The sequence below is a fragment of the Megachile rotundata genome, chromosome 10 (assembly GCF_050947335.1).
Source record: "Megachile rotundata isolate GNS110a chromosome 10, iyMegRotu1, whole genome shotgun sequence".
NCBI lineage: Eukaryota > Metazoa > Arthropoda > Insecta > Hymenoptera > Megachilidae > Megachile > Megachile rotundata.
In genome coordinates, this window is record NC_134992.1 from 5,394,489 (window position 1) to 5,420,067 (window position 25,579).

Genomic DNA, 25,579 nt, shown 5'->3' on the forward strand with positions numbered 1-25,579 from the left:
CACCATCTCCGGCTTTCTCTTCCTACGATGTACCTACTCTGGGTATCTCTTTCTACCTAGATCTCTATACCTGGCCGCTTCTCTGGATCCTCTGTCTTCCTCCCTCTGCATTCCTCTTTCCTTCAAACGCTTACAAACGCTCGTAGCAGCCCGGTATTGTCACTCTCTCGCTCTTCCATCCCTCTTCAGCGGCTTTCTCCTCCCTCCTACCTACCCGTAAGCTCTACGTACCTACTCCAAGCTACCCTTAACGCTGGCTTAGCAAGGGACAACCCCCAACCATCGCCATCGCCACCAACGCCGTCGTTCTCTCGCTCACCCTCTGCACCCGGTTTCGATCTTCCTCTTCCACATCACACGCCACCTTTTCGCGTATGGCTCTTTTCTATCCCGGTCGACGGACCTCCTGGATTCACAAGCAGCTAACCAACACGCAAGTCGCTTAAACCCACGCTCAACCTGCTCTCATTGTGTTTGTGTAACGCCCGAAGACCGCACGGACAATGCGCCACTGTCGTAACTTTCTCGACGCAACCCTTTCGCGAGTTTTCTCCTTTTCTTGCGACGATCGTTTCTTCTTTCTTCTTCTTGCTTCTTCGTCGCCACCCTCGAGCGTGGCTACCAGTTTTTCCTCTGTTTGCGCTCTACCTCTTGATTCCACTCGCTTTTTTGCAGACTAACCGGCTCTTTGCTACCCCTACGGGATACGAACTGAGAGGATTTAGAGGTTTTTCTTCGATGCTTCTTTTCCCTCCGAGATGCGTTAACCGAGCGGGAGAGTTTGATTGTCGCGCAGCTGGAAAGGGGATCTCGATTCTTTCTTTCTTCTTCCCTTTCGCTGATTAAACTTGATCGTGGTTATCGTGGAACGGGATAATAGTTGAGGAAGTTGTTTTTTTATCTCCCTTCGCGCTCGTTGGAAACTGATTGCCGCTCTACAGGTTGGAAGTAGATCGCGTTTTTAGTTTCCACTTAATCAAAATAAATGATGGATAGCATTTTTAAATTTTTTTAAATGAAATTTGTTTCATATTCGTATGTGGATGAAAAAATAATAAGGTGACATTTATGTTTGTCGCTTGTTTCGCAAATTTTATGCAATAATACCATTACATCAAGGTTTGAATAATAACTGTAAACACGGTTAAGTATTTCTTAGTTTATATGAAAATATCTTAAAAAATATTTATGTATTCAAACATTTTGTTTCCTTACTATTTAATAAGTTATTAAACTTTTTTTAATAGTGGAATCAGTTATTAGAAGTTATTCTATAATTAATTTAATCGTTGCATCAATTATCAGTTAAATTAATAGCAATTTATCCGTTTAACATCCGTTTCAATTAAACGCTCTTAAGTCTCGTAAGGCACAAATTCTTCACCACTCAACTAATCAATTACTGTTAATTGCTCTTTAATCTTACTTTGCTCTTTGATCGTGAAAGATTCCTTTTATAATAGGATATAAATGAAACTAAAATGTAAAATACGAGTTTGGAATGCGATTCCTCGTTTGAACGGATTTAATTTCTTATTATCGTGACTCGATTTAATTAGTATCGCTGATATTATTTAATTTGTCACAAACTTCAAGTTGTAATAAATACTATCGAACGTCGCTCACAATTTACTGCTTTTCATTCAAGATCTTACAAATTGTTAATCATTTCACACCGACTAATTGATCTGAATTAGACTTCACTTAATTACATTCGTACTTTGCTCCTGCATGCGTTTTTATTCGTATTGCAAAAATGATTAAACATTGAATGCAGGAAGACATGTAACAGAAAGCACAACCGGAAAAATTGAAATTCTACGTATAAAAGAATGAAATACACTTTTTATATACAGCCTCATTTGAACGAAATGAATTTTTTCATTTATAAATCACATAAAAGTATGTGATAGACTGAATATTGAAATCCAGTATCTGTTTCTCAGAAAATGTTCATTTCAAAATTATGAACAATTATTAAACATTATATTTATGTTACAGTATGTGTAACACAGCTGCCTTTATTAAATTTTTTCGAACTCTTTTCATTATAATAATTATTATGTTTGCTGCTAGAAATGTTGCAGTTACATGATATTTTGATTATTTGAAGCTTTTTACGTTGATATTACATTTGCATCGTCAAATTTAAAAATTTAAGAATTAGGAAATTTCCGATTTTAGAAAATTTAAAGGGTTTAGAAATTTTTGAATTTTGGAACTTTGGAATTTTGGAATTTTGGAACCGTTAAAGAGAATTTAGAAATTTTTAATTTTGAAAATTAGACAGTTTAGGAATATGAGAAAGTTCGAAGTTTCCGATTTGAAAATTTAGAGTTTTGTGAAATAATAATTGATAGTACAGTGATTTGAAAATTTCAAAGTGTAGAAATATGATAAATACAAAATTTGATGGTTTTTATATTTTCGAATTGAGTAATCGAAAATTTACGAACTTAGTAAATTGAAAATTTTTGAATTTAGGGATGTCAGGATCTTAGGATTTGAGAATTCAGAGATTTAGGAATTTAGGAATTTGAAGATCTTTAGATTTGGAATTTAGGATTTGAAGATCTTTTACCTAGAAATTTTAAGTTTTCAAGATTTCCTACTGTTTTATGACTCCATAGATTTCGAAGTTCAAAAATTGGTGAATTTATGCTTTCAGGCTCTAGATACTTAAAAATCTTGAGAATCTAGAAATTAAAGAACCCAACTTCAAAATCTACACATCTGAAAGTCTAAAAATTTGAGATTTCAAGACTCAAAATTTCGTAACCCGAAGCAAGAATTTAAAATTCACAAAAACTTAAGTTCGCGTATTCGAAAACTTCTGAGTTTTCATACGTTGACGAAGCCTAAATTGCGTTCGAGTCCAAGTCTCTCCCTCTCTGATTCTCCCTGTCCCCGTCGCGAGCATTTTTCTTACATGACCCTTTCCTCGGGGGTAGTAGTGGACCTTCCGGGCAATGTGTGCACCCACACTGAAACGCGTGGATGAGCCGGAGCCTCCCTCCTATGACGTGAGATTAAATTCTAACGGGCCAGCTCCCCAACGTACAGGCATTTTTCTTAGCTCGCCCGGTAAAGGACTACATGCCTAAATTAATACCCAGTCTCACACATACGGACACTGACACACATGCATCTCTAAAGGCGCATACGTAGCGTGCTGCCTTTAGGCGAACGACCACACACGCGCACTCCCGTTAAGTATGGTTTACGGGGATGGAAGTGGGGTGTATGTTAGAACACACACGGACGTAGCCTAACACAACGTTGCATCGCTGGAATACTCGTACCGCTATACAGGCATTTCGACCCCCCCGTTGAATTTCTAGCGGCCATTATTTAGCGCGCTTAGAACTTGCTGCCGTGGGGTAATGGCGCCCTTTCCTGCGCCTGTGTGGAAACGTACGAAGCATCGTCGACGACGATGACGACGACGTTGCCCGGAGGGGGCAACCGGGCGGAAAGTCCGGCTTCGTGGCAATCTGGGAATTCCTGTTACTTCTTTTCCCGTAATGAGTCAACCCCCCGCTGAATTATCGCCGCAGTGGCTGGGACGGTTAAAGACGCATGAACGGATCGGTTTGGTAGCTGGAATTTGGATTAGGAAATGGAGATTTCTACCCTTGGAAAATGGTGGCTGCGTTTGCGTTTCTGGTTTTTTGTGGGAGACCCAGCGACGACATTGATGGAAGAATTTTAGGTGAACGTGTGGTTTTGTGAGGACTGTAGATTAATATTTACAAAGTAGATGTTCGGATCGTTAATTAAATTAGAAGGAAAATAGTCGTTTGTTCGACAGAAATGGAATTGGACAATTTATTCGTTAGTATGAATGACTAAATTCGTAGATTTTGGGGAACAGAAAGAGGAAATTTTATGCGGATTTTATTCGTTGAAATGAATAGTGCGATTATTTTTTGAACAAGGACGAATCAAATTTGATATATATTTTATTCGTTGCAATATTAATTATTTGTGGATGAAAAAGATCAAATTTGATGTCTGTTCACTGCGCGAATAACTTTATATGGCTATTTTTGGAGAGGTAAAAAACAAAATTTAATACTTTATTCATTGAAAAGAATATTTAAACAAGGCCATTTTTGGACAAGGAAAAAACGAATTTAATATTTATTTTATTCGTTGAAATGAACAACTATAAACAGCTTTTTTTTAACAAAAAAAAAAAGTTGAAGTTTAACTTCTTTTAAGTTGAAATTTAGAATGAATATCAAGTAAAATTGTTCATTGAGCGAGAAATGCAAACTTCTCCATTGAAGAAATAAAATTTAAAGCGATGTGTGATGAAATATTGACAGTTTCTGTAATTGCGTTACAAGCAATTAAGATAGACTGATTAATCTGTCATAATCAGATACATAAGTCCAAGTCATTCTTATATGAATTTTAATTTCAATATTTCGTACAATTATTTAATATTTATTTTGCAAAATTGATTGTTTCAGTACAGGTATCTTCAATTACACTTATCGAAGTTCGATTTTATTCAGGCAAAATGTAGTTGTACATTGGTCAACATATATGAAATATAATATCTATAAAATTGTACATAGTTATTTTTTTAATAATAGTCATTTTATTAATTGATAACTAACGTCATAAATGCAGTTAAATAAAATGAACAGAAATTAATTCTTCAGTGATATTAAGTGAATAATATACAGTAACGATATAAAGAACAAAGTTGAACATTATATAATTTCATTATTAATATTACCTCAAAAATAATCATACTCACGTTAGCTTTTATTTATTGCTATTAGCACGTTAATAATATTACATAATTCAAAAAAAATTATTTATTAAACGATGTTTATTACTAGTTATTTATTAACATTATTTGTAAAAATTGAAAAGAGCATTTTTCCTTAAACTGGGAAAATTATACAACAAATTATTGATTAACTCAATAAACTCATCGATCTCATCAACCCAAGTAAATTTTTTATTAAAATAAAAACTACATTCAATCACAGAAAAAACTAATACTGATAAACCTTCTTCACATTTTTGTATACTTTGTTTAATCTAAATCCGATTATAATTCGTACATTCAAAGATCATTATTGCAAAATACAAATTTATCGTCTCAACAATATAGCAGTGAATAATAATTCATGCCTCAATAATCTAGCAAATCAATCATAGTACAAAGCATTAATTTCCAAAACTAACATGTCTTACCACATATATGAACTTTAACTATAGCAGTGACCCTAACTAACCTTTAAATTTCGTTACGATAAACAAAAAAGAAACTATTTTAATTGCATCCATAGCGTATTAAAAAGACGAAGAAATCAAAGAACGAATCCATCCATCAAGTCCACAGTAGGGATGGAGAATTCATCGTGCATTCTCAGCTTCTAATCGCGATGGCTGCACATCTGTCTCTCTTATTCCCGGGCCGTCGATCCCTTTTTCCCGGGACTGTACCGCTCCGCTGGACTTAGATTTAGGGGCTGCTAGTTGGGGGTAGTTCGCGGGGGTCGGCGAGGAGAGCCTGTGAGTCGAAGGCATAGAAGGGGGACGAGGTATATGGGGGTCGAGGAAGAGGGAGGGTTGGTTCACATTTACATAGCGGACCCGGCAGGACTAGATGACTAGGCGGTGGGATATTAAGAGGGAGAAAGGGGGTAGGTGGTGGCAATTCTGGCAACATGGCCGCGACCGAGCCGTGCGACGTACACCAAGTGAGTTCCGGGAAATGCTGTTCCAAAGGGGGTGAGGGGGGTGTGTGGAGTGGATTTCCTATGCCACCATCGCCTTCTCCTCACCCGACCCACCCCAGGACCACCCTAACGTCTGCTTAGATGCGATTCTCACACCCGGTTTTATTCGATTATTAAGGGCCGCTATTGGATTAAGCGCGATTCCGCGACTGATTTCGCGCTTCATCCTCGTTCGACTAATCTGGCCTCTCACGTTGTTTTTCCCCTAGCACCCTAACTCGAACCCCCTACTTCGGACAGGGTTGAACGCCCTTACTGATTGGTCTCGACGTCGGTAACGCTTCTACGCTCGAAAACGGCCATCCTGCACCCTTTGGAGAACCGGCATGATAAGGGCAATTAGAGCAGTGATTAAGGACGAAGCACCACACGAACTCGGTCAAACATCAGCGTCTCTGGGTTGCACGAAAAAGTTGCGCGAAAACTGCGAGCAAAGCAAATTCTCGGAAAAAAGGGAGGGTGGAGAGCAATAACACCGGAAAGAATTTAATCTACCCTGAATGAATATTGTGGAGTCTTTTTATGGGATTTGTTACTGACATCTGTCTTTTCATTTTCTTAGAAACATTTCTGGTTAGATGTTCAACACGTTTGTTGCTAGGCATGCGGTATCGCGTGTTTAATCGTCTATGTGTTGCAAACTTCAATGAGGTGTACATAAAATATAATATGCAACGTAATTATGAAAATAGGGATTTGATCAAATCAAATTTCAAGCTATGCAAAGAAGAACGTTTTGGGACCTTTAATATTGAGATCCCTTAATATTAAGGGATGCAACTGAAAAATTAAGTACCTTGTACTCAACAATCTCTATTATAGTATGTCTGAATTTAAATGTCAGTTTCCTCTGAGTCCATCAACGTGTTAAAAGATAAGCTTGAAAAATTAAGTACCTTTACTCAATAATATGTGTCATAGAGTATTCGACCACAAACGTATTGTAAACGTGTTAAGCGTTGTAATTTGTCTTACTCAATAATATGTGTCATAGAGTATTCGAACACAAACGTATTGTAAACGTGTTAAGCGTTGTAACTTGAAAAAAGAAATTCTCGAAGGGATGATTGGACATCTTCGGTAGTTTCAGTGTTAATTCGTGTCGAGGTAACTCTTAACGGCGATAACTCATCCGATCAAAACCGTGAAACTTGAAGGCGCCAGGCTTAGTCCTAATTTAAAGGTGGAAGTGAAAACCATCCCTGCCGGCGCTAATTTAAGGCCGCCGCTGCCCGCTCATTTATTTTAACCGCTCTCCCGCGGGAGAGCCGGTGTCGAGGGTAGAGGACCGGTGTACGCGGGTCTGCCTGGGCTGAAAACGGGTGGAAGAGTACCAGTGGTCTGGATGGGGATGAAGGGGGTGGTTGGGAGGGTTGGATAAAACGCGGTTTAGTTTAGTTGCAATTCGCGCTGAAGCGCCGGCTGAACAACGGGTTTTAGCTCGGCTTCCAAGAATGCCGGGGTTACCCTGTTACTTGTTCATTTTGCTCGTCGCGGCAGGCTTTCAAGTTTAGCTTCTTTTCAGTATCATTCGGTCAAGGCCGTTTTATAACATGCCACGAGACCGCTGTGTATTTATATTTACCTCCTGTTTCTCGCGTGTTGCCGTTAAAAGAGTAAATAGAATTTTCTTTCCAACGCGGTTGGTATTCTGGAATTATGTTTAAGTTCGACTTATGTGGAATCTCAACTCATCAGGGCGTTTTCTGATGAGATTGATTAATGTCATCGCATCGATTAATCTCATGTTGATTAATCTCATTGGGTAGATTGATTAATGTCATCAAGTCGATTAATCTTGTAAGGTGATCTTATATTGTAAAGTTGTTCCAAGATCTTGAAAGATTTCATTAGGGAACAGTTTGTAAACCTAACCTCAATTTACATAAATGTTAAGATTAGATTGATTAGTTTCATTATGAATTAATAGTTTTATTTGGTCTTAGTAAGATGATATTGTATTGTAAAGTTACTCAAAGGTAGATCTTGATAGATTTCATTAGGTAACACTTCGAAAACCTAACCTCAATTTACATAAATATTAAGTTCAGAATAATAAGTTTCATTATGAGTTAATAATTTTATTTGGTTTTAATAAAGTGATTTAGAGTTAGATATTTGAAGACTCTGGATACAATTTTTATAGCTAGGATATTTTAGATAAATGTTATAAGGAAAATTAGTTTCATTATAAATTACTAATTTCATTTGATCATTGTGAAGTAACTATTAGAGATCTTGAATGATTACACTTACTATTCCTGAATCTAACCTCAATTTAAATAAATGTGAAATTAAGAATAACTAGTTTCATTATCAGCAGATTTATTAGATTATTTATTAGATTTTAAACAGTAATTTAGAAAGAAAAGTAAAATATCTGAACCCTTATATTAGAATGCAAGTTGTACTTTTCAAATATTAAAGGAGAGGAGATGAACGCTGCAAGATTCTCGAAACATAATATGGACTCAGTATTATATTGAGTTCCAAACAATTTATAACGAAATAATTTTCATTCTCGATAAATGTAAAAAATTTGATATGGGAAATATGTAACATATCACTTTAAAAAAGAAATCGTTTCGATATACTGTTGATTTGAGCTTCAAACAGGTTTCACATCAATTTCATAATATATTCCCTTTTCAAGGTATTTCAAATATTTTCAAATAATACGAAATAGTTGTATAAAGTATTTAAAATAATTATGAAGTAATTAAGAGTTAACAACAATCTACAGATTACGTAATCTTCGTTTACTTTGTAGATAAATACACTATATGTAAATCTATTTTGCACAATAAAATCTATGATTAAATCTGAGAATCTGCTTTCCAATCGCACAACGATCGAACACTAATTTTCGTGATTCTAAAAGAATCAGTTCTAATTTGAAAAACTTTTCATCGTTCACCGATTACAAATCGATACTCTCGTTCGACGAATACCGGAACGATATGCACGAGCGATTGAAGAGAAATGGAAGAGTTGATTGCTAAGAAATCGGTAAATCGCGGGTTAATTCCGTTACGTCGGAGTGATGCCGGGCGATTCGTGAAAAAGGAGAAAAGAGAAAACAGACGCGAAGAAAAAAAGCGCGAAAGAACGAACGAGAGAGGTAGAGGAGGTTGCAAGAACGCCGGATGAAAGCAGCTTTAAAGCGATCTCAACGAGAAAAAAGAACGTGCAACCGCTCAACCGAGAGTGACGAAATAAATAAAATAAAAAAAATCAAAACAAGAAAAAAGGAAAAGAGATCGAAGAATTCGATAAACCCCCAAACTGGTTGGTTTGTTTGAATTCAGATACTAGATCATAGCCTGCAGGGGTTTTTCGCGTTGGAAAATATTATTCGATGAAAGTTTAATTCGACGTCGCGTTCGAGGGCATTAGAACACCATTGAAAGTAAAACTCTGATAGAAGTTATTTAGCGAATCATGTGATTTTAATGGATCATCTTTTGACTCGATCTTTATTTTCAGGAAATATGCGTCTCAATTAATAGAAGTCTCAATCTAATTACAATTTTGTGGACGTTGTTAAAATTATTTTTGAGGAAGAAAATAAACACGAATTTTTTTATGTATTTTACTGTAATATACTTTTCGCTTATAAATATAAGGTTGCAGACAACTTTTATTGTAAGTCTGAAAATGACTGTGGTTAACTTTAGTCTAGATAGTGTAATCTATTTTGACTGAGAATGACTATGAGTAAATTTAATCTAGTTAATATTTAAGTGACTTTATCTCTTGAATGGTTAGTGACAATAAGTGTTCATGACCTTGACATGAAAACTTTTAAGTTTTGAAAGACAATGTTTGCTTTAATGTGAAGGTTACTGTAAAGATTAATTAACTTCCACATATTTTACATAAATTCAAAAATGAACAATAACATTGATAAAATGTATTATTGATATATCAGACATATTGAACAATTTTTGCCCCAAAATCTAAGAAATTCTATGACAAAATGAAACAAAATGGAAACAGTTTAATGAATAAAGTTATATTAAAATTGTCAGAAAATAGAATTTTAGTGGAACTGAAAAAACACGTTGATAGATTAATTGAATTATCAAATTCTTAACAAGAATACTTAAAGCCTTCGGTAGATAAAATGTGTATGTAGTCATTTTTCAAACTTCATCCCCTAAATTAATACACCATTTTGCATTGCTTATCATGAGATCAGATTTGATGCACTCCATTTAATTTCTTAAAAGTGTTGCATGTATACCTGTAAAATTCGCGAACGACCGAAGAAACAACAACGATGCAAAACTACGCCGGTAATATCGCTCCTTGGCACATCAGTCTGGACACTGTTGAACTTTTTGTAGCAAACACCTCAAAGAGCCATCCCACGGGTTCTCCTTTATTCTTGGTCGCAAAAATGTCTCGACAAGCCGTTCCATCTCTTTGGCAACAGAATCACGTTGATACGCGTCACAAACCGAGCTCGACACTGAAAGCAGCGAGAACCCCCAAAGGCGATCATCGCGATCGCGTGAATCCCGGTTGAATCTAAATATCAAAGGAACTTCCTGGACAAATGGAAACCTGAATGACGGCTGGGGGTCCTTTCGGTCCAGGTGGGGTCCGCACCGGTTGGTCTGGTTCATTCCAAAAAACTGGATCGTCGTGATCTCGTTGAGGGGTATACGCTCGTATGCGATCCATCGAAACGCAGCATCCCTTATGGTGGTCCAGCGAAGAAACGAGTTTCTTCAACGAGTCGCAACCGTCGCGGTGGTCTGTTCAAAACCGGAAATTCGTATCGCGTGAAACCGTACGTTCAGAGATGATGTGAGAGGTCAGCTTAGAGATGATGGACCACCGGGATGAATCTTAACCGTCTTCGAGATGATTCTTAAACAGGAGGGTTGACCGTTATGGGATTTCTATGTAGAGACAGTGGAATTTCAAGTTTCGGAGAGAGAGACGTATTTATGAGATAACGGTCTATGGAGTTATTTGTGGAATTTAGGTCACTTTTGACTAGAAAATTAAGGCGTTGATTACTGGACTGTAGTTAAAAATTTTATTACATTGTATTCTGATTTTTAATCAATTTTACTAAATATGTTCACTCACTGCACTTTGATATATTTACTGTTAATAGTTCCAAAAAGTTAGTACGAGTAATTTCAATTGAGAAACTATATACTAAAAAGTATATTAAAAATAGAAGAGTGTAAAATAAATATCCATCCTAGTATTGTATGTGAAAAATGGAAACTTAATCGCTAATTGCCGAAACGCAAAGTACACAACATCAAATCAGGTATCGATGTGTGTCCCCTCACAACTCAGTCGCGTCGTGATTTTCCGTTGAAACATAAAAAAAAAGGGAACGAAAAAACTCCGTTGAAGCGAGCCACGCCGCCACTTTCGCGTGTATCAAATATACAACGTGACAATGCATATCCATGGAGGAGGAGCAGAAAATAATAAAACCGCGACAGCTTCTCGAAACGGACGACGCGTCCCGTATGTGACAGAACTGATCGGCGTACGTGACCAACGACGCAAATAAAGGCGATGCACCTGACCTTATCCGGAAACGATAAAATAGATGAAGCAGTTATTGGATAACGAGAGGTCAGCTCGCCGCAAATGGTTAATAAACCTCGAAAAAAAAGAACGCGGATCAGCCATAAGACACACATGGGGGCGGTTAAGGTTGGTTTTAATGATGCCCGCATGCTTGTGCGTTCAGGGGTTGGTGAATAAATGGCAGATGCTTTCGTCATCGTTGGATCATTATTGCCTCTTTCGTTACTTTTCTTTGCTCTGTTTTTTCGCGTTTATTGGAAATTGGCGGACTTCGAATATTTGTGTGTATTTGATTTATGTGCGGAAAGTTTTAGGTTAGTTTATTGCGTGACATAGTTTCTCCTGTTCTTTTTGCTGATATGAAATTATATGTTTTAGGGTAGTTTATTAGGTGATATAGTTTTTGCCATTTTTGTTAATATTAAATTTGCAAATTGCTGATTCTATTAATGATGTTTTATTAAAATGGGAAATTTGGAAAATTAGTCATTTGGTGATTGTAGAATTAGGGAATTTTTGAATTTAATTAGCCTTCAAATAAATGATTAAACAACAATGTTGTTGATAAAATAATAATGATAAAATTAAAAAATGATAATAATGAGAATAAATTATTTTATAATAATTATAAATGATAATAACAATATAACAATAAAATATAAAATAATTTAATATTTTTTCAAGACAATAAAATAAAAGAACTACTACATGTACTACTATAAAAATAATAAATCTACGATTAAATAGCCATGTAACAAATTCTGTTCGAAATCCTTCAAATTCAAAACTTTATTATAAATTTTGGTTCGTAAATTCGCGCTATCCGGTGTATTGTGTACACAATAAAAGTTTCCTTTTTTCCGACAATAATAATCTAATTTTGGATAGTTCCAATATGTATAATAAATTAAGAGGACCATGAACGGCAGAAAAGAATCACATACGCGAATGTCTATTGTTTGTAAACGGTATTGTTTTATTTCCATCGTGCAAATCCATTTGTATCTATTCCGCATGGGACACCGCGTATCACGAATTGTAACCGCTTGAACAAGATGCGCACGACACGTGAGTTTGAAATTTTTTTTTTTCTTTACCCATCCCCTTCTCTCCTCGTTTCACTCTCCATCTCTCTCTCCCTTTACCTGATTTTTTTCAGTTCGATTTCAACACATTCAACGTCGAGTGCATAACAAGAATAATTGTTGTATAGCCAGTTTCGGCAAGCGTTTGCGTGAAAAAGCGAAATTCGAGGGTATCCCATAAAACGTCACGAATATTTGAAAAATATTAAGATGTTTTTTTTTTATGTCCTATTGCCGCATCGACCGTGCGCCACCGTTTCACATTAATAGAAATAAATCGCGCTACTCGACGGTTTCCAATAGAACGGCGAAAAAACAATGTTTCAAAAATGCAGCGACCAGCAAAATGGTTTGATAGATTTTTATAACTTACATTTACCTCGACTTTTCCGTGGCTTTTTCTTTCGAGTCGAAGAACCGCGAGGAATGGGAAACACTCAGCGGAATATTCGACAAACTTTTCTAGTGCACCACCAGCGAAAGTTTTATTAACTGTTAATGAGCTAAATAGCTTGTTTAAACGAAATTCTTTGCTTGAATATTTTAAAGCTGATTTATAGGGTTACTTTGATATTTTCGGTACTCTTTAAGGTGGAAATGCAAGGAAATTATTTTCGAATAATAAAAAATTCAAACTGTACATAATGTCAAAGTTCTTTGAATATAACAAATATTAATCGAATGTTATATCAGCACATATCAATGAAAAATTTAGTTTGTACATAATTTTTAAATTGTTTGAACATGAACGTTACACTAACAAATAGTAATATTATATTAAAAAACTTTTATACAATGTTATTTATATTAACACAAAATAATAAAAACATTAACATGTACATTATTTAAAAATTGTTTGAATATAACAAACGTTACATTAACAAATATTAATAGAATTTTATTTATAAAGTCACAAAATAAGATTGTATTCACAAACGTGGATATTTATATTGGCACAAAATAAAAAATTCATAAAACTTCAAAGTTTCTAAAATATAATTAAATTTAAAATTACGTACACGTTAAACTCTTCTATTATTTAGTATTACACATAAATTTTAATTTTACCTTATTTTTAATTTTACAATTACATCTTACTCCACAGTTACTTTTGAAAAAAGGAAACCGATAAAAAATGGAAATACAAGGGTCATATTTAAAAAATATTTAAATCGTAAAGTATAAAATAGTATAAATAAATAATATGATAACACGCGATATTAATTTAGAATTAAAGAGAAAAAGCAGAGGTTCGAAGCTTTTAGAGCGTGTCTCAGGCATTTAGCCGAACGAGAAGTTCGAAAACGAAAAACTTTCGACGGAAAGTTGTAATCGGTCAGACCAGAATCATGGAAGGGTGGTCTCAGGGGTTGCACCCAGGGGTTGCTGCAGTGCTGGCTGAGCGAACGTGCGAATAACCCTGCGGAACTCGAGTGATTTATGTTAATTCATGTTAAATTACTTTGTCCCGCGAATGCGGTACGAGCCGTTTTTAGACGCCAGCCGGAAAAGTTAGGCGCTTAGTACGTCGAAATTGTGTCAAGGAAAAGAACAGAAAAGATTCCTTTTAACTATTTTTAATTTTCCCGGTAAAATTTCATGAAGTTTAATAGTTACGTAACAATACGATTATTCTAATAGAAAAACGGTAGTATATTTATAACAGGTTGTACAAGTTAATTGTTAATATTTAATACGAGTTAATTTGTTAATTTGTTAAATTTATGCGTGTAAAATTATATATATATATATGTGGAAAATTTTGATAAAATATTTTGAGGGCTCCTTGAATATTTAGCGATAATTTTGATTGTTGGAAATTGGACATTGATGGATATGAGGGGATAAATTTGGAAATTTTAATATTTTAGTTTAGAAACGCGACATTTGAGAAGTATGGTTATTTGAGATTTTCAGATTATTTAGGAATGTGGAGAGAAATATGATAATGTGGAATTGGGTAATTTAGATATGTGGTAAGGAAGTATAAGAATTTAGTTTTGAGTTGAGGGGTCTTTAAATTTGTAAGATTTTAATTTTTAAATTTAAAACGCCAGATGTTTAGAGGGAGATATTTTTAAATTTAGAAGTTTGGAAATTTGGATATTTAGAAATTTGGAAATTAGGGAATTAGGGAATAAGGAAATTGGGAAATTGGAACATTGAGAAATTTGAAAATATGGAAATTGGGAAATTAGGGAATAGGGAAATTGGAAAATTAGAAAATTGGAAAATTGGGGGATAAGGCAATTGGAGAATTGGGGAATTGGGGAATAGGAAAATTACAAAATTGAAAAATGTGGAAATATGGAAATTGGGAAATTAGGGAATTAGGAAATTGGGAATTTGGGAAGTAGGGAAATTGGAAAATTGGAAAATGGGAAAATGGGAAAATGGGAAAATTGGGAAATTTGGAAATCTAAGGAATTGGAGATTTAGAAATTTAGAAATTTGGAAACTTGAAAATCGAGAAATTGGGAAGTTGGGAAATTTGGAAATTTGAAAATGTAGAAATTTTATATTTTTAAAACTAGAAAATTTAGAAACATAGATATTCCCTATTTCTTGAAAATTTTGAAATCTACAAATTTAGAAATTTGAATATTTATAAGTTCCCCAATTTAAAAATTTCCGAACTAATAAATTTACAAACTTCCAAATTTTCAAATTTATGAAAACTAAAAAATTAGAACATGCTTCTACAGCGCCTAAAAACTCTCCTCTTTTCCGCGCGTTTGAAAAAAAATGTTCCGCTGCAATAAAACTCTCATTACAGTCCACCATATGACTAGTTTTTATTAAATATCATAAAACACTCATATTTCGCATTTCACATTTTCAAACTTTCGATCGAATAATTGCATAGAAAAGATAGAAGCTGAATCGAAAAATAATTTTTGATAACTTTGAACACCAGTATTTTTCCATCGCCAATTCAAAAATTTAATGAACGAACCGCAAAGTCGATAGGAATAAAATTCTTCTCGTACTTTATGGTCTTCATAATCATCAGTCATATCTTTTTTTTTTTTGTCTCTTTACGAAGGGTAAGCGGGCGGTGATTCCATAAATTCTGCGGGGATTTAAAATTACGCCAGTGGAACGAAAGAGCAAGAAGGAGAACGAAGATATATCTTCTGTGTCGGATGCATTCCGGATTTCCCCTATTAATACCAAACTTTACCCGTTCAAGATACGTTCCTCTTTCGACCAACGTTAGCCCTCGCTGCTTTCTCTTCTTCCGTTCTAACGTTCCTGTGTTCGAGAATCGGTAAAACAACACAGGAAAAATTCGTTTGCAATCGTTTATATTTTATTTACGCGGAATAATGTTTTGGAATATTTTTATTCCCGAACGGGAGTGGGTTGAGGCTTTTAGAGGGATCAAATACGCTGGAAATGATTTTGTTGAATATGTATTGTATTAACGTATGTAATTTGAATCGCAAAGTTTAAAATAACATTCTAGCTTTTGCGGCGGGATTTCGGAATATTGGGAATGAAATATTTTTGGGATTTTGCAGGTTTTGGAGATTGGGATCTTGGGGTATCGGAGTTTCGACATTTTAAGATTTAAAATGGCGGAATTTTGAGATTTTTGGAGTTGAAGATATCGGAATTTTAAGATTCTTTAGATTCGGACTTATAGAATTTTTAGATTTTATATATTTAAGATTTTGGAATTTTCAGATTTCTGAAGATAGCGATTTTGGGATCTTAAGATATTAATGTTTTTATGTATCGTAAGTTTGAGAGTTCCAGATTTTGAGACTTCGGAGTTTTGAGGGCTTCTAAATTTGAGACCTCGAAATATTCAGACATAGGAATTTTGAGGTTTTGTAAGTTTGAGATTCTGTAATTTTGAAACATCGAAATTTTCAGATTTGTGAAGTTAACGATCTTGGCATCTTGAGATATTGGCATTTACAAATTTGTCAGTTTGAGATTTTCAGATGTTAAGATTTCGTGGTTTTGAGAGTTCCTAACTTTGGGACATTAGAAAGTCGAAACATCGGAATTTTAAGATTATGTTTGTTGTAAATTCGACGTTTGTGACTGCAAATATTACTATTTAAAAACTTAAGAATTTAGAAACTTACGGTTCTAAGGATTTAAAAATTTGACTATTTATAATTTGCAGAATTTGAAGTCTTAAAAAATTGATAGTGAATTACACGCGAATGTATATCATACCACAATATTCTACGCAATATATTTATTAAATCAATACATTATATATAAAATTGACAATAAAGAATCTACAGTACAGCTCAAAGCAAATTTATAATTAAATGCAAAATTTCAATCGTATTACAATTTCTCTTAATATACATATGTACATACATCTTCGACAGAGACTTCAACCCTGACGCAAAAGTCGTTAATAAAATCCAACAATCGTTTTCTTCCAAATTTTATTACAAACTATTTAATTTCTTAAACAAATAAAAAAATCCACGATCAAAAGCAATTCACAAAAGTTGATTTTTAGCCTATGTGTTTTTAAATCGGCCTGTTGATCATTAAACAGCTGTTTCCGACAAAGCGGCGTATTAATTTAATCGGGCACATTGCGGTCAATTTATGCTTTATTCAGCGATTAATTAAAAAGATAATTTCCTATTGTGATTCCCGTTCGAGTTGAATATCCTGATACCGGAATAAATCGATTCAACAGGTAAAATGTCTTCGATAATTAACACGCTCTCGCGGATAAACGCGACAAAAATAAATTCTTTCGCGATCCGTGCGATTTGTTTCTGACCGTAGGAAACGGATGAAAAGGGAAATTAATCTATAATTACAAGCGTTTCGAATATTTCGAACGTTAATGCTCGACGGGACAACACGGGGCATGTTTGAAACTGAGCCAACAATGCGATGTGTGCGAAGATGGAACGGTAAATATTTATATTTTTCGATTTTAATGGAAATTCATGTTCGCACATAGCAAGCCAATCATGGATTAACGATTTATATTAACCGAATGTAACCAGCGCTTTATTTCCACAGATATTCCGGGCAAATAGACACGCGTAATCATTGCGTACACAAAATCCGTTAATATATTTACATTTTGATAAACCTCTTTCGTCGATAAGCGCTTCAGACGTGTAATCACTTGTAATATCATTCGGTGCGAGGGGAAAAAATCGATTCTTCGCAGGGTCGATACACAAAACTGCGCTTTTTTATTGCTCTCTCAGGATCCGACGAAATACGCAGCGACAATTTATTGCCTCCATTCCGTATGGTCAAATAAAAGAAAATACAAAAGCTTCCTATACATATTACAAATACATAATACAAATCGATTTTCAAAAGTCTGACTATCATCGTACGTTTGGGAATTGAAAAAAATGCTATTCTTTTATTTTTTCGGTAAAATAAAAAGGTTGAACTATGGTTTTAACTCTCTTATTTTACGTTAAGTTAGGTTATGTACAATAAGTAATAAATATAATAATATTGTACGGCTATAATAATACATATTAATAAAGTATATGAAACGTAAATTCATGTACACATATATGACACGTTATTACGTGGAAGCAACAGTTCTGATGGTTTTGTGTATAGTCCCACTATATGGCCGTCGACGAGGGTGTTGAAGTGTCATACAAACGTCACACCTATCTCACAAACGTAGGATCATATAGCGAGACTAGCTACAAGTAATATTATATAGAAAACGTACAAGTAATATTATAAGGAAACTGTTTTTAGTATTTTTATTGTATATACAAGGTATAACTTTATTATGCAGAAGTTATATAAGACAACTCTTAAAATAACTACTTTTAGTATTTTTTGTATGCTAGTTTTTTTATTATCCATGTAACATCAGATCAAAACAAAAAATAAAGTATGGATGTATATAAAAAGGAAAGTATTATAACTGCTTCAATAATAAAATAATAATTTAACTGCTTTTTTCTACATGTACGTATGCGGATAAATTAAAATATTATTACAAGCAATTTCACTTTGTAACATAATTCAACCTTTTTGTTTAATTTTGCAGTTGTGTCTCCTTTGTTGTACTTTATAATCAAAATATTCAGCAAAAATGAACAAAATTTTTTGTAATGGAAAGTTGAGATTGAAAAGAAAATATTTACCATTGCTGCACTTCTTTATGTAAAAAATTGTGCTCTAAAATATTTATGTTTTATTATAATTCTAAGGTTCCAAAAAATGTATATCTTCACAAAATTATGAAAGACATTGTAATTAACATCACTCCATAAAATGACGGTACATATGCATATAAATTTATTTTACCCCGGCAAAAAATGATGTCCCTATCCACCATAAACAATATTTCAGTCTAAAAGCAAGTACGAGTCGGGAATTAGTATTCTCGGAAAGTGGACAGTCCAAATTGGACGTCGAAAAGTGGCAAAGCAAGACACCTGTCCCTAACAGGGAATAAAAAAAGTCCCCATAGCGTTGCTCATCTTGCCGTTCCCGCTCTGCCATTCATACCGCTGCTCGTTCTCACTCGAAACCGAAAAAAAAATACACGTGCACACAGAGTAACTGAACGCAGGGGAAAAAAGAGGTGTGTGTCCGAGAAAGTTGGAACTATCGTCTAGCAGGACAGAACAACCCCCATAAAAAAGGGGGAAAAAATAGAAAAACCTCGTGATAAACCCCTCTCTGCGGTGTGTTGTGTCCATTTTGCATTTTGACACACACAAACGGAAACGGACTTGGTCTCTTTCCTTCTCTCTCGCTCTTTCTCTTTCCGTTTAGTGGTATAACCGTCGATGTAACGCTGTAACGTCACGCACCACTGCGACACGCTTGGTTGAGTGCGCTGCAACTGTGTGAAACGACCACCGCAATATGATGAACGATGAATAATATAAGCTTTTATCGATGAACAACGACACCAAAATAATATTCGGTCATTTCTCGACCGAATAAAAGAATTTGAAATTGGCAGAGATTGAGAAGGTCGGGGCAGAGCGGAGGAACGATACAATGGGAAATTTGGGCAGTTTTGAAGTGTGTAGAAGAAGCTGAAGTTAGGAGAGATTAAGAAGTTTTAGCTAGTCAATAAAGAAATTGAAATGCAAATAATATTCAATGACTTTTGGAGTGCATAAAAACTGAGATTGAAAGAGACTGGCGGGATTTGAATGTAGGAAATGAAGAAGAAGTAAAAACGACAAAGACTTATTTAGTTCCTAAGAAATATTTAGTTTTACTTCTACAGTTACATTAATGTATCCTAATATCCACAAATTACAATTTACAACAGCTACAAAAACTTACAAAAACAGCTACAAAACTTACTAAATCCAAATGATAATAAATCTTCCCGTTCTTAAATCGTTTTATAACCGAAACCTGGATGGCACCTACCCTTCCGTGAAATACTACTTGTTGCTGAAGCGAATATTTTCTTCCACAGAAAATCTCTCAAATAATAAGTAACCTTCGGTATATTACTTCGTTGAAAGCTAAATATATTTTCCTAAAACAAACGGTCAATACATAAATGAATATAGAACCGTTTTATCCATAAATTACATGTCGATTAAAAGGATACATTTTATACAAGCTATTAAATACGAACCGCGGATGCAGTTAATTATCAGGAAACATTTTCATCCCACTTAGCCGTAAATTAAAATTGAATATTGAGTAATACAGCGGTATTATCGGGAAATACCGCTTGTTGCTTCCGCCTTTTTTTTAAAGGGATGAACGGGGACGAGGTCGAGTAAGTGGAAAAGGTTTGCTCGGTTTATGGTAAATGGCCGTGTTTCGAGGGTGTGCGTTCACGTTTGTTGAGACGGTGAAGATCACGCGAAGCGAAAGAATTAACGCGGTCAGTAATCATCCCCTGTGGTCGAGGTATTTAACCCCCCTGCTCGGAATGATAACTCGGTTCGCTTTGAGCGTTTCAGACTTTTTTTTTAACCTCAGCGAAAGTGTTTACCTCGCTTGGATTACTGGTTTCGTCTTCCGCTTAAAGTAGTTTATTTCCACGGTTCTTTCTTCTCGATAAACCGGTTGTTTGCACCGTGTAAATATTTTACGTACACTCGGCGTCGTAATCTTCGTTTGAGTTTTACAAGTTTTCAAAATTTTACATTTTCAAGTTTTTTAATTTCTACATTTTCTGATCTTCAAATTTCTACATTTTTAAGTTCACACATTTCTGATTTTTCACAAGCTCGAGTTTTTAACTTATCATATTACTTGGTAAATTACCAAATAGACTATCTTTAAATTTCTATGTGAATTTCTAAATTTTTTAAGCTATCAGATTAGCAAATTTCTAAATTCCTCAAGTTCAAAATTATGTAATATCTAAATGTTTTGGACTCAGAATCATAGAATATCTAAATTTTCAAAATCTCAAATTATTAAATTTCTTGACTATTTAATTGGCAAATTATTGACTAAATTATCAAGTTATGAATGTTTCAGATTTTCAAGTTTCCAAAATTTGCAGGTCTTTAAATTCTTAGACTGCTAATTCCTAAATTCCTAAAATTCCTAAAAAGAGAAAATTCCTAAATTTTCATATTCCTAGGAAAATTCTAAAAGCGGCAAACTGTGTAATTAAACTATAAAACTATAACGAAAATGTAATTAAACTGCATACTTATGGTTATAAGTATAGAGATATAGTTATATCTCTAAATTCTGAAATTCTAAAATTCCTATCTCCCAAAATTTTTAACCCATCCCTAAATTATTTGAGAGTCAAAAATCCATAAGAATGAATGCGCGTTCCTTCCTTACACACTATATTTTCCCTAGGGAAGTCAATTATGTTCTCAACAGTGCGCGAAAGGCAACTTGAGGTATCAACGACGAGTTATTTATCAATGAAATTTCCAGCTACGGGAATGTATAATTTTAGTTTGAACATTAATAACTGTCGGTGAAATTGAAATAAATGGAGACGTTAAATTATTTTCCAAAGCGATACAAAAGCTGGAAAGTGGTAATTGATGCCGTTGTTGAAATTTGATTTCATTACATGGATACATTCTATCGTTATAAATTTATTATCAATATTTTCTGTTTTAATTATGCAGCAATGTGAAGAATACTTCTACTCTTGATCAATTGCGATGATTGGAGTAATGTATTTTGGTGCATTATGTATAATAATTGTTAATTACGTAACAATAATTTAAAATAAAATAAAAATTGTATTATTTATACATCGACGTTACATCTTTAATGTCAGATAAAATTAGAAATTTTTCTCTTTCGGTCATCGATGTTTTAATGCTACAATGACATAAAATAATATTACGTAATACATTAAATATAGATATCGTATATATTGCATAAATGAACATAAATTAAATAGTTTGATAATTTCCTTTCGTGTCAACCCAGTGGAAACATTCACCAATATGTAATGGTACACACCACAAATGTGTGCACACGGACTTTGCCATAAGTTAAATGAAATACCCGAATCTACGTACACGAATTTCGTCATAAGTTTAATGAAATGCTCAAATATATGTACAAGGACTGTGCTGTGTCAATACACTTGCGTCATATCTAGAATTGTCTATTTCTTCTACAATTTACTTTAACGTAGAATGAGACTAGATAATGCACGATTATGCAAATATGAATTTCTAGAAAATATATTTCCAGTATATCCGTGCTGAAGTATCATCTTTATTGCTTTTTAAACACCTTATGTTAATGTGTCAAGTTATCAAGGGTTGGAATGTTAAAAAATTGTTGTTATTGTTAGCTATATCAACTTCAAATCTGTCTATCTATCTATCTACTATATTAACTTCAAATGTATTATACTCTGACATTAGTGTTAAATACCTTGGTAACTCAAGTAGCAACCAAAGTAGCTTCTAATGTACGGTAACTCCACATATTACCCAACAACGCATCTAACGAACCTCGAAGTTAAGCTGAATCTCTGAGAATTTCATTTTAATCGTCACGTTTTCCCAACATGCAAAGCAGAAAAGAAAAATCCCCTTTCTTTTACTGTTCTCTATTCGACCATCCTTCGCCTGGTAGGAGGTAAGGGCACGAAAAGCTCGCGAAGGGCCGGGAAATAGGACTCGATGGAACGAGTTAGTCGAAACAGTAGAAACGGTATAAAATAAGGACAGCCACAGAATGGCGTAACGAGAGGAGAAGAGAGGCAACACATGGTTGGTGAACCAATCGCACGCTGCGCCTGACAACCAACCGACTACTATACTGCACCGTTGCGACCATTTCAGTTTCCTACTACAACGTTCGTCCTCTTTCCTTTTCTCTCCGTTGCATTTCATCTAGCTTTCACCTACTCTTTCCCTCATCGTCCTCTTCGTCGCTCCGACGATACTATCGTTCCTCTATCTATCTATATTCCATTTTCTCTCGCTGTCTGCGTCCTACATCCTCTTTCCACCCCTATCGCCAACGTCCGTTCGGTCAACTAGCCTCTCTTTCCATTTCTCTGTCTCTCTCTCTCTCTCTTTGGTAAGCTGTCCGTGTTGCACCCGTTAACTTTCTATCTCGTATTCGCTCGTGCTTCCACGGAACGACGGAGCACCGGCCGATTTTGCATTTAAATTTGGTAAATTTGCCGGAGTTGGCAAATGAGCTGTGGGCATGGTGTCTAATACTCGCGCACGGACACGGCCGCCGATACACTGCGTCTAATGCCTCTGGAGAGGGTACGCGTGTACGTGTGTGTACAGTCGCAGGCAGAAGTTGAGGACACACCGAAAAAGGTCACAAGGTGCAGTAAAAGGAATGCATTTGGAGTTTATTGAAAATAATGGGATGTAGGATTGATACGAATACGCTCTCCGTTTTGACGAGTTTTAAATGACATCTTAACAGTTGCTCTACTGCGAGTATTCGATGATGGTTGCTTTAATAAGTAATTCAAGGATTATTTTAATAAATAACTGAAGGTGCATTGTAATAGTTTGTTCTAGGACATTAATGGTTAACTCAGAGGTTAATAAATATGTTAACGAGTGCTTTATTGTGTATGACAGAAGCTGCAACAGCGCTACGTTTATAGATATTTGATTAGTTACTTTAAACTGAAAATAAAATACAAGAATGAATAAATAAGGGAAACATAAATTGGTTTATACAATTTTTTATCTCAACTTTAAGTTAGCATTTCGACAAAATCTTAACCTTAATTTGACATCTTAATAACCTCCATAATTTAAAATAAGAAATCTACGATCAATTTTGACAGATTCCGTAAATGTGGTGTTAATAAGTAACTGAAAGTTTACTTTAATAAGTAATACAAGGATTAATCATAAACTGCGGAAATTTATGCACTTGTAACACACTGAGGTCTTCGAAGTATAAATAAGTTAGGTAACTTGAAGTCTATAATGTACGGATAACAAGCATTATGTTTGCCTTGTAAACATATTATATCGTAATGATTCTATCGTAAATGCATAAACATCCCTAGTCGACCTACTACAAATTAGGTAAATTTTCCTGGAAGCCAATTTTTAGTTCTTGGAAACTTTGTAGAATATGTACTGAGTTAATTGCTATACCAATTGACTCCGCTGAAGGTATTCAGATGTGGACATATGACACACGTCGACATTTGATCTTTATCAACAGTTTTGGTATAAAATCGAGTTTGAACTATTTAGCAGGGGAAAGGGTGGTTTTTGTGTAGACTGATAGTAAAACATATGTATATACGTTTTCTACTTTTAACTTTCAAAGACATGCTTAATTAATACTTCAGCTTCAGATCTATTTGCTTATATTTATTATTAAGATAACTAATTTTGAAGATAATTTTAAGAATACTAGTTTTAAAAATAATACTTATATTACTAATATTATGATAAAATATTATAGTAATAATATCAATGTGCAAAGTATATCGTCTTTTTTTGTTACTAACTATTTTATTATATAACATTTATAGTGTCAATTATATAATAACACTCATGATGGAAGTTAACCAGTTTATTACTACACGCATGTACTCATTCGTACATGGATTCGTTAATTTCACTTATGGACATTAAGATAAAGTATCTCCTCTAAATGAAGTATAAAATGCAAATTCTCTTGGTATATTTTTATATCATCTTCTCGAATAGTTGAATATAATATGCCGCAAATACTTATACTATAAAAGTAAACATGAGAATTACTAACTAATACAGACAAGATAAACAAGAATATTTTCAAAAAATAATTAAACGCCCGATAATACACTGCGATATAAAAGATGAGCAAGGTCAAAAATCGGTCTTCCAAGGACGTAAACATTGGACTAATTTGTATCTGCAACTGTTTCGCATCGGTGGAACGTTAACCGAGTGTCGTGTAAATCAGAGGAGGAAAAAAGAGCAGCACGAGCGTGCCACTCGGACACGTGTTAACAAATCGATTCCATAAAATATTATGGATGTGTAAAAAAAAAAGGTGAGAGAGGCGGACAGAGATGTGGAAAGAGACAACAACGACGCACGGATGCTCGATCCATGGAAAGGAAAAAAAAAATCGAAAGCAATTTCATTCGCCGGTTTCATTCATTTTTTTCTCCACCTTTCGTCGTGTTTTTTTCACCCCCCGCGCCATTTTTCGATTCGTTGTTTCTTGCAACGTGGCATGAACGGCTGTCGCCGATAAGCTAACGGATTTCGAGGTCACTTCTGACCCGGCCCGGTGACGCTTTTCCTGCCGAACTGTACGCACCCACACTTGGGAAATAGTGCATAGGAAATGCAAACGTGTAGCGGAGAAGTTCGGACAGCACCCTCTAATTTTAACCCGCAGAGGGCACCACCCTGTCACGCTTGTACGTGCCTGTCTATGTTGTAAAGTTGCGTTCCATTTTCATCGTACAGTCCTCTTTCCAAATTCGACCCGAACAACGCCCGAAAGGGTCGCGACGAGGGAACAGGGGGGTTAGCGAGATCGGTGCGGTTTCCGGCTCGTAACTGAAAACTTTTTGCATAGTTTCACACCCTAGCCCCGTCTCTATCGCATCCCCCGACACCGCAAGTGGAAGGAAAAGTCTTTCGGAAGCTGATTGTCCTCATTACTGAATTTCTGCCGATCCTGTACCCCTCGCTTTTATCGAACAATCGTTTTATCGAGCTTTGGAGCACCAGAATATGGATAAACATGTATTTTAACCGTTTCCCGAGA

At 34.9% G+C, this 25,579-nt stretch overlaps 1 long non-coding RNA gene across 1 annotated transcript in view; it reads left to right on the forward strand.

Annotated features, from left to right (window-relative positions):
- The window catches only part of LOC143265242 (uncharacterized), a 242,684-nt gene that overhangs the window by 128,451 nt on the left and 88,654 nt on the right, over positions 1–25,579 (forward strand). The gene's annotated exons all lie outside the window — the stretch shown is intronic.